General features: G+C 38.8%; 1 protein-coding gene across 16 annotated transcripts in view; it reads left to right on the top strand.

Annotated features, from left to right (window-relative positions):
* Nucleotides 1-15,458, top strand: part of SOX6 (SRY-box transcription factor 6) — a 666,111-nt gene that overhangs the window by 266,407 nt on the left and 384,246 nt on the right. The window lies entirely within an intron of this gene.

Raw genomic sequence — 15,458 nt, forward strand, 5'->3', positions numbered from 1 at the left:
TGGCTGTGAATTAGCACTGAAACAATGTAATAAGCAAATTTGGCTATTGAATGAGATCTTGTGAATACATCTTCAATGGGTAAATGCATATATTTATTACTTCTAATGGGCATTTTTTTATTTAAAAAACTGTCTTATTTGTATACATGTATCTTCATTTCAAGAGGACATGCAAAGCTTGTGAGTATGTTTCAATCAGACTGCAGGAGTTTTTTGTTTTTTTTTTTTTTCTAAAAGTATAAATAACATCAAATGCCAGTACACGTAGTATATTAGCTGGTGCTCCTATGTTAAAGTCCACTTCTAACCATCAAAACAGAAACCATAAGTGACATTATCTAGTTTAAAGAAAAAATATTTTAATTTTTAGCACCCTTTTAGATCTTTTAACATAAAAACCATAATGCATTTTTAAAAATTTTATTTAAATTATACAAATTTCATGTATTTCATGTATACAGATTGAGGAACATAATACTTCCCACTCTACCCTACCTCCTACCCACGTGCCAACCCTTCTTCCTCATACTGTGTTTTATTAGATTAGAAGTTTGAAACTGTTTTGCATTTAACTAATCACATGAAGAATGTTTTAAGAGAATGATGAGGAAATTCTTATCAAAGTGATATTTTAAATATGTTTACTATTAATAGCACTTTTTAAAAGATTGATTTATTTTATTTGAAAGTCAAAGTTATACAGAGAGAGGAGAGGCAGAGAGAAAGAGTGGTCTTCCATCCACTGGTTCACTCCCCAGTTGCCTGAAAAGGCTGGAGCTGCGCTGATCTGAAGCCAGGAGCCAGGAGCTTCTTCCAGGTCTCCCACGTGGGTGCAGGAGCCCAAAGACCTGGGCCATCTTCTACTGCTTTCCCAGGTCATAGCAGAGAGCTGGATTGGAAGTGGAGCCCATATGGGATGCCATATGGTGTTATCCCGCTTAACAGGCCAGGGTGTTAACCCGCTTGTGCCACAGTGCTACAGTGCCAGCCCCTATAATACATATTTAAATGTACTTAATGTCTCAGAAACTTAATTCAATAATTTATGGAAGCAGGCATTGTTCTTTTCTAGATACTGATGGTGCTCTGGAACAATTGGGTGAGAATAGGGGACTGGAAGAAAATGTTTCCATAGTGATGTTTTAAGTATTTGTTTTATTTATTTGGAAGGCAGAGTTACAGAGAGTGAGGAGGAAGCAGAGAGAGAGAGAGAGAGAGAGAGAGAGAGAGAGAGAATGAGGGAAAGAGATAGAGAGAGAATCTTCCATCTGTTGATTCACTTCCCAGATGGCTGCAATGGCTAGGTCTGGGTCAAGCTGAAGACAAGAGTGTGGTACTCCACCTGGGTCTTCCATGTGGGTGGCAGAGGTCCTAGTACTTGTGTCATATTCCACTGCTTTCGCAGGCACATCAGCAAGGAGCAGGTTTGGAATTGGAGCAGCTGGAATGTGAACCCACCCTCATATACAATGCTAGAGTTGCGAGCCATGACAACCCACTGTGCCATAACTTCTTCCCTAACTCATTTTTAAAGTTTATTTTATTTATCTGAAAGGGAAAGGAAGGAGAAGAGGAGGAGAAGGGAAAGGAAGAGGGATATCTTCCATCTTCCATGACCAAATATTCACAATAGCCAGGGATGGGTCAGATTGAAGCCAGAAGTCAAGAACCCTATCTGGCTTCTCACAAGAATGACAAAGACCCAAATACCAGGCACATCAACAGGAAGTTGGGTTGGAAAAGTTGGGAAGCAGTGAGGGGCTTGAATAGGCACACCAGTATGGGAAGTGGGCATCCCAAGTGGTGGCCTGACCTGTTGTGCCATGATTTCCATTCCAATTTTAGTTTTGAAGGGAGTCAATATTAAAAAATTCAATACATGGGGAGATTTATTTTCCATGAATAGTGGGAGTGGAGAAGGGATAATAAAGGAAGATAAAGTCTGTTTTCTGATTGAACTTTAGTTGATCATTTTATATCTCAAGTTAGTATGGGTAAAGTAGATATCCAGTCACTGCCACTTGTTTATTGGAAAGATTATGGGGCTGTGTTTCATTTTTATTTCAACAAATGTTTATTGGGTACCTTCTGTGTGTCAAATATTCAACTAGGTGCTGACTGTATATTAGAGAACAAAACTGACATGATTCAAACCTCCAGGGAGTTTATTGTCTAGCAGAAGGAATAGAAACTTAATAAGTATACACAAAATACATTTATAATTAAAATTGTGAATATATGCTGTTAAGAAAAAGAACAGTGCATTGTGAGAATATGTTGGGAAAAATCTGATTTAGCATGGGTGGTTAGTAATGCCTTCTCTGAGCTAACGATGATAGGAACTAGCCTGGTGGAGTGGAATAAATAGTAAAACTACAGAGGGAAGAGAATTTATCAAGTATTTGAGGTGAGAAAAATATAACTTAATTTTCAGAAATCAAAAATGATCTTTGTGGCTGGAGTATAATGATTGAGGATACAATTTAATATTAGATGTGGTTGGAGAGATGGGCAGGAGCTATATCAACAAGTCTTGGAGATAATGTTATGGAGGTAAGATTTTATCTAAGTGCAGTGGAAAACCTTTGAAGGGTTTAAGAACATTTCAAACTTAATTTTGACTGTGATACAGTGAATGGATGGGTGGAAAATGAGTGGAAGGAGGGAGATCTGTTGGGAATCTATTTCAGAAGTCTAAGTGAAAGATAACAGTGAGTTGGATTAGTACAGAGTAAGAGAAGGTGGATGCCGGCGCCATGGCTCAACAGGCTAATCCTCCGCCCTGCGGCGCTGGCACACCAGGTTCTAGTCCCGGTTGGGGCGCTGGATTCTATCCAGGTTGCCCCTCTTCCAGGCCAGCTCTCTGCTATGGCCCGGGAAGGCAGTGGAGGATGGCCCAAGTGCTTGGGCCCTGCACCCGCATGGGAGACCGGGAGAAGCGCCTGGCTCCTGGCTTTGGATCAGCATGATGCGCCGGCCGCAGTGGGCATTGTAGGGTGAACCAATGGCAAAAAGGAAGACCTTTCTCTCTGTCTCTCTCTCACTATCCACTCTGCCTGTCACACACACACATACAAAAGTAGGTGGAGAGGCTGGCGCCGTGGCTCAATAGGCTAATCCTCCGCCTTGCAGCGCCGGCACCCTGGGTTCTAGTCCCGGTTGGGGCGCCGGATTCTGTCCCAGTTGCTCCTCTCCCAGTCCAGCTCTCTGCTGTGGCCCGGGAGTGCAGTGGAGGATGGCCCAAGTGCTTGGGCCCTGCACCCGCATGGGAGACCAGGAGGAAGCACCTGGCTCCTGGCTTCAGATCAGCACGGTGCACCAGCTGCAGCGGCCATTGAGGGGTGAACCAACGGAAAAAGGAAGACGTTTCTCTTTGTCTCTCTCTCACACTGTCCACTCTGCCTGTCAAAAAAAAAAAAAAAAGTAGATAGAGAAACAGGATGGGTTCAAACACAGTCATGGACAAACTAGGATAATTGGACTGGAAAATACTGGGTAGAGGCATAAACAATATAACTCAAACTTCCAAACTTTCTTTTAATAACACTTTACTTATTTTTCATAGTAAAATTCTGTTTTTATCTTGGCATGTGCCAAGTTGCCTTGGTAAGTTCTCAAATTTTTATGATGTAGAATTTTGTTAGAAAACATAATTATTTGCTTACCAAATTTATATTAAATGTGATTTATGATAGTATAGAATAGTTTAAAGTTACAAATATGTTATAATTGGTATAAAAGAAATCATACTTGCTAGAAATGTTTTCAAACTTTTATTCTCTTTTGATATCAAGCATTGATTTCCTCTCGAGCCTTTGTGTATTCTGAATGTCTGGAAGCCAAAATATTTTGTTTTAACTCCCACTCTATAGTATTTCCCAGCTGTGTACTTATATAGTGTAATAAAAGGATTTAACAAATGAGGAATAGCAGCTGCATTTGGAAATTCCCTTTGTGCTCCCTTTTCACTCAATAGATTCAATAATGTGTAACAACTATAACATCAAACCTGTAATGACTTATACTGCAAGTATCGTATCACCAACTAATTTTTCTTTACAAGAAAGACAGTAGGATTTTAGGTTTCTGGGCAGACCTGTTAATCTACACTCTGTGTATGTGTGTGTGTGTTTGTGTGTGTATTGGAGTAGAAGGACTGTGTTAATGTAATACTTAATAGACATTTTACTTCATTCTGTTTTAAAATAAATATGAGACAAAAGGATGAAATGAAGAGAAACTTTTAGTTCTAATTATCCATATTCTTTAGTTACTGTAATTGAATACTATGAAATAATTGTGAGGAAATAAAATTTAAAAGAAAATCTTAAACACAAAAACATGAATTTTATCAGTACCTATTCAGTCTCCATTGCTATTTACTTTCTGTGATGAGCAGTTAGAAATAAACCCTAAAAGTTTCTTATCTCCTGGGTTCAGAGAGGGTTTTACTTTAAAGTATCAAGACCACAGAGAAGTATTTCTGTAAGAGGGTAAAGATAAAGCTAAGAAATTCTACTAATCCCCACTTCCTGGTTAGAAAGAGTATCTTCAAATGCTAAAATTTTGATTATTTTTAGTTGCTCTCCAACAAAATATGAGACCATATAATCTCAAACAAAGAGAAGAATTTGTTGTAAATGAAAAAGGAGAAAATAAATTTTTGAGACAATTTCTAGGGCCAATTTTAAATTTTTGGCTCTTATTTTAAATATAGTTATTTACGTTATTGAAACCACGTTGTTCAATTTTACATCTAAAGTGCTATATTTATTGGTGAGGTCAGTTTGAAAGCTGACAAGTTAGCGTAATAGCTCCTTTCTATTGTTCCACCACTAACCTTGACATCAAGGCACCATGTGCCAAGGCCTTTTTTGCAGAGGAATATTGACACAATAAACTGAAATTTGCTTTGTTTTCATTAGGACTGGTCCATTAGGCAAAATTTCTATTGTTTTCATGAAAAAATGTGTAGTGTATCATTCTTTTTTATGTTTGTAAACATAGAAGAATTTTTTTATGATAATGTTTAGTGCTCTGTATGTGATAATGAGTGTAATGACTACCTGCTAAAGATTGCACCTGTAGAAAGGACACACGACTCTATGTATTGTTAGTGAACTTGTTTGCAAATACATAGCTTTTGGGTGTAAATTATATATAGCTACTTGTTTCAAATCAGTAAGCTGACACATTTACACCATTTTGTACTTTCTCTCTTTATGTTGTTTAACTTAGAGTATTTTTTAAGAGAGGGTTTACCATTATTACTAATTACCTGAGTAAATAGTGTCTACTAAGGTCCAGGTCCAGGGACTACCTGTGAATAACACAGATAAGATCCTGTTATCATGGAACTTAGAGTCCAGTAGTGTGACAGACAATAAAGGTGTATCACAGATTTTGACAATTTCAGGCAATGATAAATTCTATGAAGAAAGTTAAATAAGAAAATGTGACAAAGAATGACTGAACAGGTGGGGGAAGTTTGTTTTGAAGAAGTGATCTTTGAGCTGAAATTTGAATGACAAGAAGAAGCCTACTGTACAAAGGTCTGGGGGAAGACCTCACCCCAAAACATTTTAGTTAGAATGTTTGAGCACCAAGAGGGAATGGTGTGGGATGAACTCAAAGAAGCAGGCAGAAGGCATATACTGTGGGGTCTCTCATAGGCTTCAGAGAGGTGTTTGGACTTTATTTCAAGTGCAGGAGGAAGCTGTTAGAAGATTTTAAACAAGAAAGTGGCATGATTTGATTATGTTTTTAAAAGATGGCATTGCTACTGTATAGAGAATTGGCTGTGGGAGATAACATCAGAAACAGCGACACCTATTAGGAAACCATTGCAGTAGGATGTAGGACAGGATAAGAGTTTGAGATTGTGGCTGGTGCCATGGCTCAACAGGTTAATCCTCCGCCTTGCGGCACCGGCACACGGGGTTCTAGCCCCAGTCGGGGCGCTGGATTCTGTCCTGGTTGCCCCTCTTCCAGTCCAGCTCTCTGCTGTGGCCCAGGAGTGCAGTGGAGGATGGCCCAAGTGCTTGGGCCCTGCACCCCATGGGAGACCAGGAGAAACACCTGGCTCCTGCCTTTGGATCAGCGCGGTGTGCTGGCCGCAGTGCGCTGGCCGCGGCGGCCATTGGAGGGTGAACCAATGGCAAAAGGAAGGCCTTTCTCTACCTTTCTCTCTGTCTCTCTCTCTCACTGTCCACTCTGCCTGTCAAAAAAAAAAAAGAGTTTGAGATTGTGAGTGGAAGAGTGAGCAGATAGGAAGGTGGTTCATTGATCAATTTCCAGAGATTTTGAAGACAATATTCACACAAATATGGGAAGAATATAAAGAGTAGTGTACATGAGGGCAGGAAGTTAGTAAAAAATGGAGAAGAAATGAGGTTGGTGAGGACAAGGTGTGGAGGGAAGGTGAGGAAGAGGATGAAATAGACATGTTCCTGGCCCAGAGAATGGTCCCAAGGGAGAGACAGAAGCTTTTTGCTTAAGAGGCAACTAACTGTAGGTGGCTTCTGGAGTAGGCAAAATGACAACAAAATTTTAAGTGGGGCCTTATACTCACATATGCAGGTAAATTTACATGGAACTTTGTGTTGATACACCAAGACTCTTCAAATTTTCAAAAAGTTCATAAAAGTGTGTCTTATGAAAAGAACTCTGTATGGATTTTGAAAATCTTTTTACTTAATTCCATTTTTTCCTTGCAAACCTTTTGATGTACCCTTGTATTATTTTAGGCAAAATTGGTACTATATGCATTTGACTTTTTTGAAAAAAAAATTTATTTATTTATTTGAAAGGCAGAGTTAGAGAGAGAGAGAGAGGGAGAGGGAGAGACAAGAGAGCAAGATCGTCCATCTGCTGATTTATTCCCCAGATGGCCGCAATGGCCAGAGCTGGGAGAGGCAGAAGCCAGGAACCAGGAACTTCTTCCTGGTCTCCCATGTGGTGGCAAGGGCCCAACCACTTGGGCTATCTTCCACTGTTTTTCACAGGCCATTAAGCAGGAAGCTGGATCAGAAGTGGAGCAGCTAGGACACGAACTGGTGCCCATATTGGATGCTGGTGTCTCAGACAGTGGCTTTACTTGGTTCTCCACAATGTCAGCCCCTGCATCTGACTTTTAACTGCTAGTCTAATTATGTAGAAATAACCATATTAGACCCTCAGTCCCTGAATATCTGAACTCTTTCCTTAGGGAGCTGGTTATAGTCCCTTGGGTGAGTTTTAGCTTCTAGAAAAGCTTTAAAATAACTTTTCCATTGTAAACACACACACACACACACACAAAATGCCAATAATGTCCTTTGCTGTAACTGAAAGAAAATAATACTAGGCATGCTGACATATTTAATAATAACACTCTTAACAATGTTTTCTTGCTTGCAAACAATTTCTTCTCCCTGCGTATCTTGCCTTCAGTCCAGTGAGGTTGCTAATCGTGTCTGGAGTGCCTCATGTAGTTCACTTGGAGTCATAAAGCGACTGGTGTAGACTTTGTACTGTTTCTGGGAATGGAGCTGTTGTCACTGCATGATAGCATAGTCCAGGAATTTTTAGTGAGGATTTAATCCTCAGCCATGCTTTATGTTGTGACAGAATTTTAGAAGATTTCTCATCTTGTTGGTTTTTAAAAGATTTTTAAAACTTGAATTTTTGCCAGATTTGTTAAGTTCATTTCAGATAGTAGGCAGCGCCCAACTGAAATTTATTTCCTGACTTTTACTGGGACTGTATGTTAGAAAGTGTAGAGAAACCCACTAATTGGTGTGGTCCTAACTAGTTTAGAGTCTTAATACCTAATGTAAGGTTTATGTACATCCTTGGTGGCACTTGATTGCTCTATGAAGTGATGTGAAAAATCCATAAACAGGCAAGGTTAACACTTCTTGAGAAATCTTCTAATGTTCAGATATTGAAAGTTCGTTTGATTTAAGTGAAGTTAAAACCTGGGTTTCTATTTAATGTGAAAATGTTTATCTTTGCCCTGAGTCACAGAACAACATGCTCTAGACAGTCCTTTGGGGGACTTCCTGTTTCTTACAGATCTGAAACCTTGTTAGCACACAGTACTGTTGTGAAGTCAGTTTCAGAGATTCAATGACAGAATTGTTTTACAACTTCAGCTAAAATACAAAACCAGTTTTGTTGTTGTTGTTGTTTTTTGGCATGGAATCTGACAAAACTCTGGCTGTGGGTAATGAAATAGACAACTAAGTGAACACATTGAACTCCTTTACATTTTCACACGCTGCTTGTGTGCAATGTTTCATTCTTGTTATTTAAAAAGAAGGATATATTTTGAAAACCTCCCCATATCTGAGTTGTTTAAATAAAAAAGGAAATGGTTACTGGTATGCTACTTCAAAATGTCTTGGTGTTTATGGAACTATGAATTATTTTATCACTATTCTTAATGATCTAATCCACCTTTCTAAAGACGCTTTTTGGAAAAGTTTTCTTTCTTAGCTGGCATATTATCAAAATTTTCACCAAAAGTAGAAACATTAAAATGATCTGGAGTAGTTGGCTTTTTTTCCCCTGTGGGCAAGAAGGAATCAGGTATGCATGCTGATTAACACACTCCAGTCATTAACATGTGATTATGTGGGCTGCATATTGAGCACCTGCCAAAATATAAAAATCTAGTACTTTGCTACATCTGTGCAAGACTCTTTACATTTCTTTAATATTTTGACAGTTCAAGGAAAATCAGACCCCAGTCTCTCCTTTTTTTCCCCAAAAAATATGTGCTTATAATATTTATTTTTATTTTGATCTTTCATGCTGTATAAGATCCAGTGACTGGAGTTAGCAGAGGCACTGAATTTCTTTCTTCTTCTTCTTCTTCTTTTTTTTTTTTTTTTTTGACAGGCAGAGTTAGACAGTGAGAGAGAGACAGAGACAAAGGTCTTCCTTCCATTGGTTCACCCCCCAAATGGCTGCTACGGCCAGTACGCTGTACCAGTCCAAAGTCAGGAGCCAGGTGCTTCCTCCTGGTCTCCCATGCAGGTGCAGGGCCAACACACTTGGGCCATCCTCCACAGCCAAGTGAGCCGCGGCGCTGGCCTATAATCTGAATTTCTTAATCAACCCTATCACTGCTATTCATTTACAATTTACAATATTCCTCCATGTTCATGAGGATTATTGTTTCTGGAATTCTGCCACTATAACCCTTATTAGCTTAAGTTTTATGCAATTTATATCTCACAAATATTTTGTTTCCATTTCTCTCACCAATATTATTGTGTACCTCATAGTGATGCTGTTCCTGTGGTTTGAATTTCCCTGTCGGCTATCGGTATGGAAATACTCTTCTGTGATCACAATGTAGCTTGGGATCAATAGCATTTCCAGACACAAGAATATATACTTTGTGGTAATTATTTAAAATATGATTGATTACTTATTGAAAATTTGCTATAATCTCATCTAACATAAACGGTTTGAGCAGAACTTTGTTTTTTTCGCAGATTCAAATGTCATTTGAATTTTTCAAAATTGGTCAGTGTTAATCAGTGGAAGCTGATCTCATGACATCAATACTTTTTTGATTAAAGCAGAACTCCACAGCCTGTTTTAGCTTATAGGTGGTTCTGATTATTGTACACCTTTTTTGTATAGAATTCTTTCACGCAATACCTTCTTGGCTGGCTTCTGGATATTTCATTATAATGAAATATGGTAATTAGAATAATGAAATCTGAACATTTTTATAATACTCCTAAGCAACATGATGTAGAAAATAATGTACATGTTCTATGAGGGTACTTCCAACCATTGTAGAAAATGTAATTAAATAGTTTATTTTGGTGCAAAAAAATTTGAAATCTGTGCATAGTTTTTTCATTCTATATATTTTTCATATACTTTTTGAAGACTCCTTCATGCAGCATGAAGTGATTTCATGACTAATTTGAACTTTTCATGATTAGAGTGAGATAAGCATCTCAAGGTCCTTCTCCTTCAGCAGGAACAGGGTGGTGACAACTGTGACCTGCAGGGTACTGCTCTGGGAGGAAGAAGCCAGGCTTACGTGTGTCCTCCTTGTGATCTCCCTTCTTTCTTTAATTTGGAGAGAGCTGCTTTTCGAAGAGGAAACTTTAACATAATGAGTCCTGCTTGCACCATTCAGTTAGGGAGATGAGACTGAAAGAGCTGTCTCAGATTATTAAGTGAAGCCACCCACATCAAGCAGGAAAGACCCTGCTCAGTCCCTTCCACAAACATACCTAATCTTTCTTGAAGGACTCTAAGGAATGTGCCTTAATTATCTTAATATGCAGATTATCCCATTGTTTGATTGTCCTCTGCAATACAAAGTTTTGCTTGCTTTATAAGAGAAATATAACCTTTCTAAAAAGAACAACTTCAAGCTATTATTCCTTTTGTTAATGCAGGTTTTAATGAGATGACATATTTATTTTTTACCATATTAACCTCTTAAGGATTATTTTGGAGTTACCACATTCCCATGACCCTTAGGCATTATTTTTTTAGGCAATGCAAATTGAGTTCAATAGTATATCTTTGTGTAAACCACATTCTCAAATCCAAAGTATAAATTGCAAACCTTTGCTAATAAAATTTTACAACCAGGTTGAAATTAGAAATGAATATTTATGCATTCCATTTATCTTCTTTATATTTCATTAGCACCTGAGAAAATGGAAAATGTTGTTTAATAAAATAACTGGAAATTATTTTGCAAACTTTTTGCTTTCACTATAATTTAACTCTGATTTGTTTCGACTGCCAGTGTCCTGAGAGTTCAAAATCCCATGTTCTCAAATCCAACAGACTTCTGGGAGGAAATATGCCCTCATTCAAGCACAGAGCAATCACAGTAGTATAACAGATGAGATTTGCTTAGAAATGTGAAGATTTGTAAATTTATATGGCGAGTAACTTTTATTGAGGAGTTTTTTTTAAATAAGAACTGAAATATTCAGGATTAAACAAATTTAATCTATGAATAAATTGAGAAAATTTTTACTCTTGAATTCCAAATTAATAATTGGCCTTCAATTGTATTAATTTATTTTGTACCTGGAATGCTTTTTATTAAAGATACCACTCATTTTTATTCTCTTACTGATTTTCTTGTGTGTAATTTTATTATTTTTTTCTGAAATTGACAGTAATATTATAGTTCACCTCTTTTTTTTTTTAAAGATTTATTTATTTATTTGAAAGGCAGAGTTACAGAGAAGCAGAGGCTGAGTCAGAGACACACACACACAGAGAATCTTTTACCCACAGGTTCACTCCCCAAATGGCCGAAACGGCTGGAGCTGAGCCGATCTGAAGCCAGGAGGCAGGAGCCTCCTCCAGGTCTCCCATGTGGGTACAAGGGCCCAAGAACTTGGGCCATCTTGACTGCTTTCCCAGGCCACAGTAGAGAGCTGGATTGGAAGTGGAGCAGCCAAATCTTGAACCAGAGCCCATTAGGAGGTGCTGGCACTGCCTGTTCTTTTGACTGCTATTCTCCTGGATGACATAATAGGGCAAGGAAGGAATCTTTTTGGTGTTTGGAAATTAACAGAAAAAGAAAAATTCAGACCTTTCCTCTCCCTTTCCAGAGAGAAAGCATAGAGTCTATGATTGTAACTGAGCTTTCAGTCTAAGGGTGTAAAATGCCTTCATGTAGGGAAATGAATAGCTTTCAGAAATTGGAGCCACCTGATGGCAGATTTAGGCTGCTTACTGCTTTGGGCTGAAGTGGTGTCATTTTGTACCTAGTTTCCATTATCTTGGGAATACAAATACAACAGGGTAGATACAGGTGAATGAGTAGGTGGATAGGTTTTTTTTTATTTTTATTTTTTTTTATTTATTTGATAGGTAGAGTTATAGATAGTGAGAGAGAGAGACAGAGAAAGGGCTTCCTTCCATTGGTTCACTCTCCAAATGGCCGCTACGGCCGGTGCTGCGCAGATCCAAAGCCAGGAGCCAGTTGCTTCTTCCTGGTATCCCATGCAGGTGCAGGGCCCAAGCACTTGGGCCATCTTCCACTGCCCTCCCGGGCCACAGCAGAGAGCTGGACTGGAAGAGGAGCAACTGGGACAAGAACCGACACCCATATGGGATGCCAGCGCTGCAGGTGGAGGATTAACCTAGTGAGCCACAGCGCCAGCCCTAGATGGTTGTTTTATAAGCAACATGGGCTAGAAGGAATCATTTATGTTCTACTTGTTCTAGCTGTAAGAACTTTGAGAGCCAGAGGTTCATTTCCAATTTTTTAAATTTTGAAGTGTTCCCCGTTAAGCCCATACGTATTTGACATATTCGAAAGAATTTTGAGGGCTCTTTGCAGTACAGTCCTCAAAACTGGTAACTTTCCTGGGTAAGAGCTAATGAAAAGAGATTGCTGAGCTTGCAGAGTGACTTTGAGGGTTCATCATAATTACATATGAAGCCATTGTCTTCTCATCTCTCTTTCCCAGGCAAGCTTGACCACGAAAGGGCTTCCCTGTTGGTAGACTAACACCCATAAAGAACAAATAGATTTGACAAACCTCAGTTGGGCTCTGGTACTTTCCAATGTCAAGATTTGTGAAGTGTGAAGAGCATACTCTGAGCTATTTTTTTTTTATTTAAAGTATACTAGTTGCCTTGTTGATTGTAACAGCAACAATTGTTTTTGTAATGTATTGTTGTGTCTCAAATGGGAAGAAAACAAAGCTGCAAAGGAGGAGAGCTGGAACAGGTTCTAGGATTGGTCTAGAGAAAGTAGTTACCCCTGAAGAGAAGTTCTGTGGAACCATTTGAGACTCCCTATGCACAGAAACTTCCTCTGTAAGAACTGTCCAACATTTTCCAACTTCTGCAAATCCCTAACCTTACCCCCTACCATGCCTTTATGAAAACAAAAAACAAAAAACAAACCACCACCACATTCCTTTTTTGTTCAGTGGAAATATTTTCCCTGACATTACTTGGAGGTTAGAGGAAAGGATTAGCATAGAGCCTGTGTTCATTTCTGTCAACACCAATTTGCTACGTGACCTTAGGGAAGTCACTCTCTATCTCCGAACTGTAATTTCCTTATCTCAAAAATAAAAGATTTGAACTATAATTATGAAGTCTGTTGCCACTTCTAAATTTCTTGGTTTCAACGTTAAAATTATTTTAACCAATTTTAGCCTAACCTGATAGCCTTGTTTCAGTTGAGTATCACATATAAGGTATTTTGACTACTAATGAATTTCCAGGTGAGAATAACTACCTGGAGTTGGTTAGCACATCCATCAACCAACACTGGACCTTGATAGAATGTTGCAAGGAGACTCATAATCAGGCCTCTGTGCCTTAAAGTGCCTCCTAAGTATTGTTTCCCTACTCATGCATTAGATCTTTGAAACATTGTATGTCTAAGACAGAGATAGTGAGCCTTAATTTTTGTTAGTCTTTTTTTTTATATTTATTTATTTGAGAGGCAGAGTTACAGACAGACAGAGGGACAGACAGAGAGAGAGAGAGGTCTTCCATCTGCTTGTTCACTCCCCAAATGGCTACTACGGCTGGGGCTGGGCAGACTTGAAGCCAAGAGCCAGGAGCTTCTTCAGGGTCTCCCACATGGTTGCAGGGGCCCAAGTGCTTGGGCTATCTTCCACTGCTTTCCCAGGCCTATAGCAGGGAGCTGAATTGGAAGTGGAGCAGCTGGGACTTTATCCTGTGTCCATATGGGATGTTGGCGCCACAGGCGGAGACCTAGCCTATTACAAGACAACATCTGCCCCTGTTTAGACTATCTTGAGTACTTTCAGTTCAGGGTACTACTCTTTAAGAAAGAGAGAAAGGAATTGGATCATAGTCAGAGGAGAATGATTAGAATGGCTTAACCATGGCTTCTGAGGAAGAAATGAAGGAAACTGGGATGTTTCCTTCCTAGATACAAAGGGAAGATCCAAAGGTGTTACAATAGCTGAGTACATATATTGAAAGGGCTAACATTCTGAATGTTTTCACAAGACAGAACTGTAAGTCAAAAAATACGTTTTTAATTCCTGGGAAGGGGAATTTTGTTCACTCTCTGAAGATAGAAAGGACTCCTATGGGGGATGCTAAGTCCTCTATTAATGGAAGCGTTCATAGAGAGGCCAAAAAGTTACTCGTCAGGAGTATTTTAAGTAACCACCACAACCCCTGTCACCCAATGAACACTTGTTATATAATAGTTATTGTTCTGAGTGTTTTATTTTTAGGAATTCATGTAATTCTCATAACAGCCTTATGAGGTCATTTCTTTTTTTTTTTTTTTAAGATTTATTTATTTGACAGGCAGAGTTACAGAGAGGCAGAAGAAGAGAGAGAGAGAGAGAGAAAGAGAGAGAGAGAGAGAGAGAGAGAGAGATAGAGAGATAAAGCCTTCCATCTGGTGGTTCATTTCCCAGATGGCCGCAACGGCCGGAGCTGTGCTGATCCAAAGCCAGAAACCAGGAGCTTCTTCTGGGTCTCCCATGCGGGTGCAGGGGCCCAAGCACTTGAGTCATATTTTACTGCTTTGCCAGGCCATAGCAGAGAGCTGGATCGGAAGTGGAGCAGTCAGGACTCGAACCGGTGCCCATATAGGATGCTAGCACTGCAGGTGGTGGTTACCCCTTACTTAGCATTTTTTTTTAATGTGATCTTCTTTAAGCTAATGCTCTTCCTTAAAATGTATCATATTAGAGAAAAGCATACTTTGTTTCCTCTGGGAAAGAACCTATGGATATTAGCAATTTAGTCTTTAACATACTAAAAAAGGTTAGATTTCCTTTGTTAGCAAGAATGATTTGGAACCTAGATTAGGTAAATCTTTTCTGTCAGTTAATAACACTATAGCACAGGAAGTCTCTTTTATAGTACAGGTTTTGTACTATAGTTTTTGTTCATAAAGTTATTTAAAGTGGGGAGTAAAAAACCCTACATCTATAGACTATGTAAAAATATATACATAACTCACATAATATGATAATAGCACTCATCTGAAACTTAAATATAAAAGTGGGAAGGGCTAGATGGAAGCCATCAGCATTGGCAGAGATAATTCACCAGTGACATGGTCACTCACATGGTCAAGTTGCCAGTGCATGCTGATTTAAAACAAAAACATTTTGTTGGTTTTATTACTGTTTTTAACTTCTTTACAGACATAAAATCCCCTTAATTTCCTCCAGGTAAAGAATACCAGGGACATACCTACAGTTAAGCAAATTGGGTGCATTATTCACTTTAGTTAAAGGGGATACATACCACAGGAAACCATGAACTGTCTGTAAGAGAGTATTAGATTGAACCTATTTCAGGATTTGACCTTTCTTTGTGTGAAGTTTGCTGTATATTGGGTGCTGTTAGAAATCAGTAATGAATCTGTGCTGCTTTGTCTTCATAAACATCATAAGGAGAGTGAACTAGCACAAAGATAAAGTTGTAATTGAAGAGACCACTAACTCAAATAGAAA

Source organism: Lepus europaeus, chromosome 7 (assembly GCF_033115175.1).
Source record: "Lepus europaeus isolate LE1 chromosome 7, mLepTim1.pri, whole genome shotgun sequence".
NCBI lineage: Eukaryota > Metazoa > Chordata > Mammalia > Lagomorpha > Leporidae > Lepus > Lepus europaeus.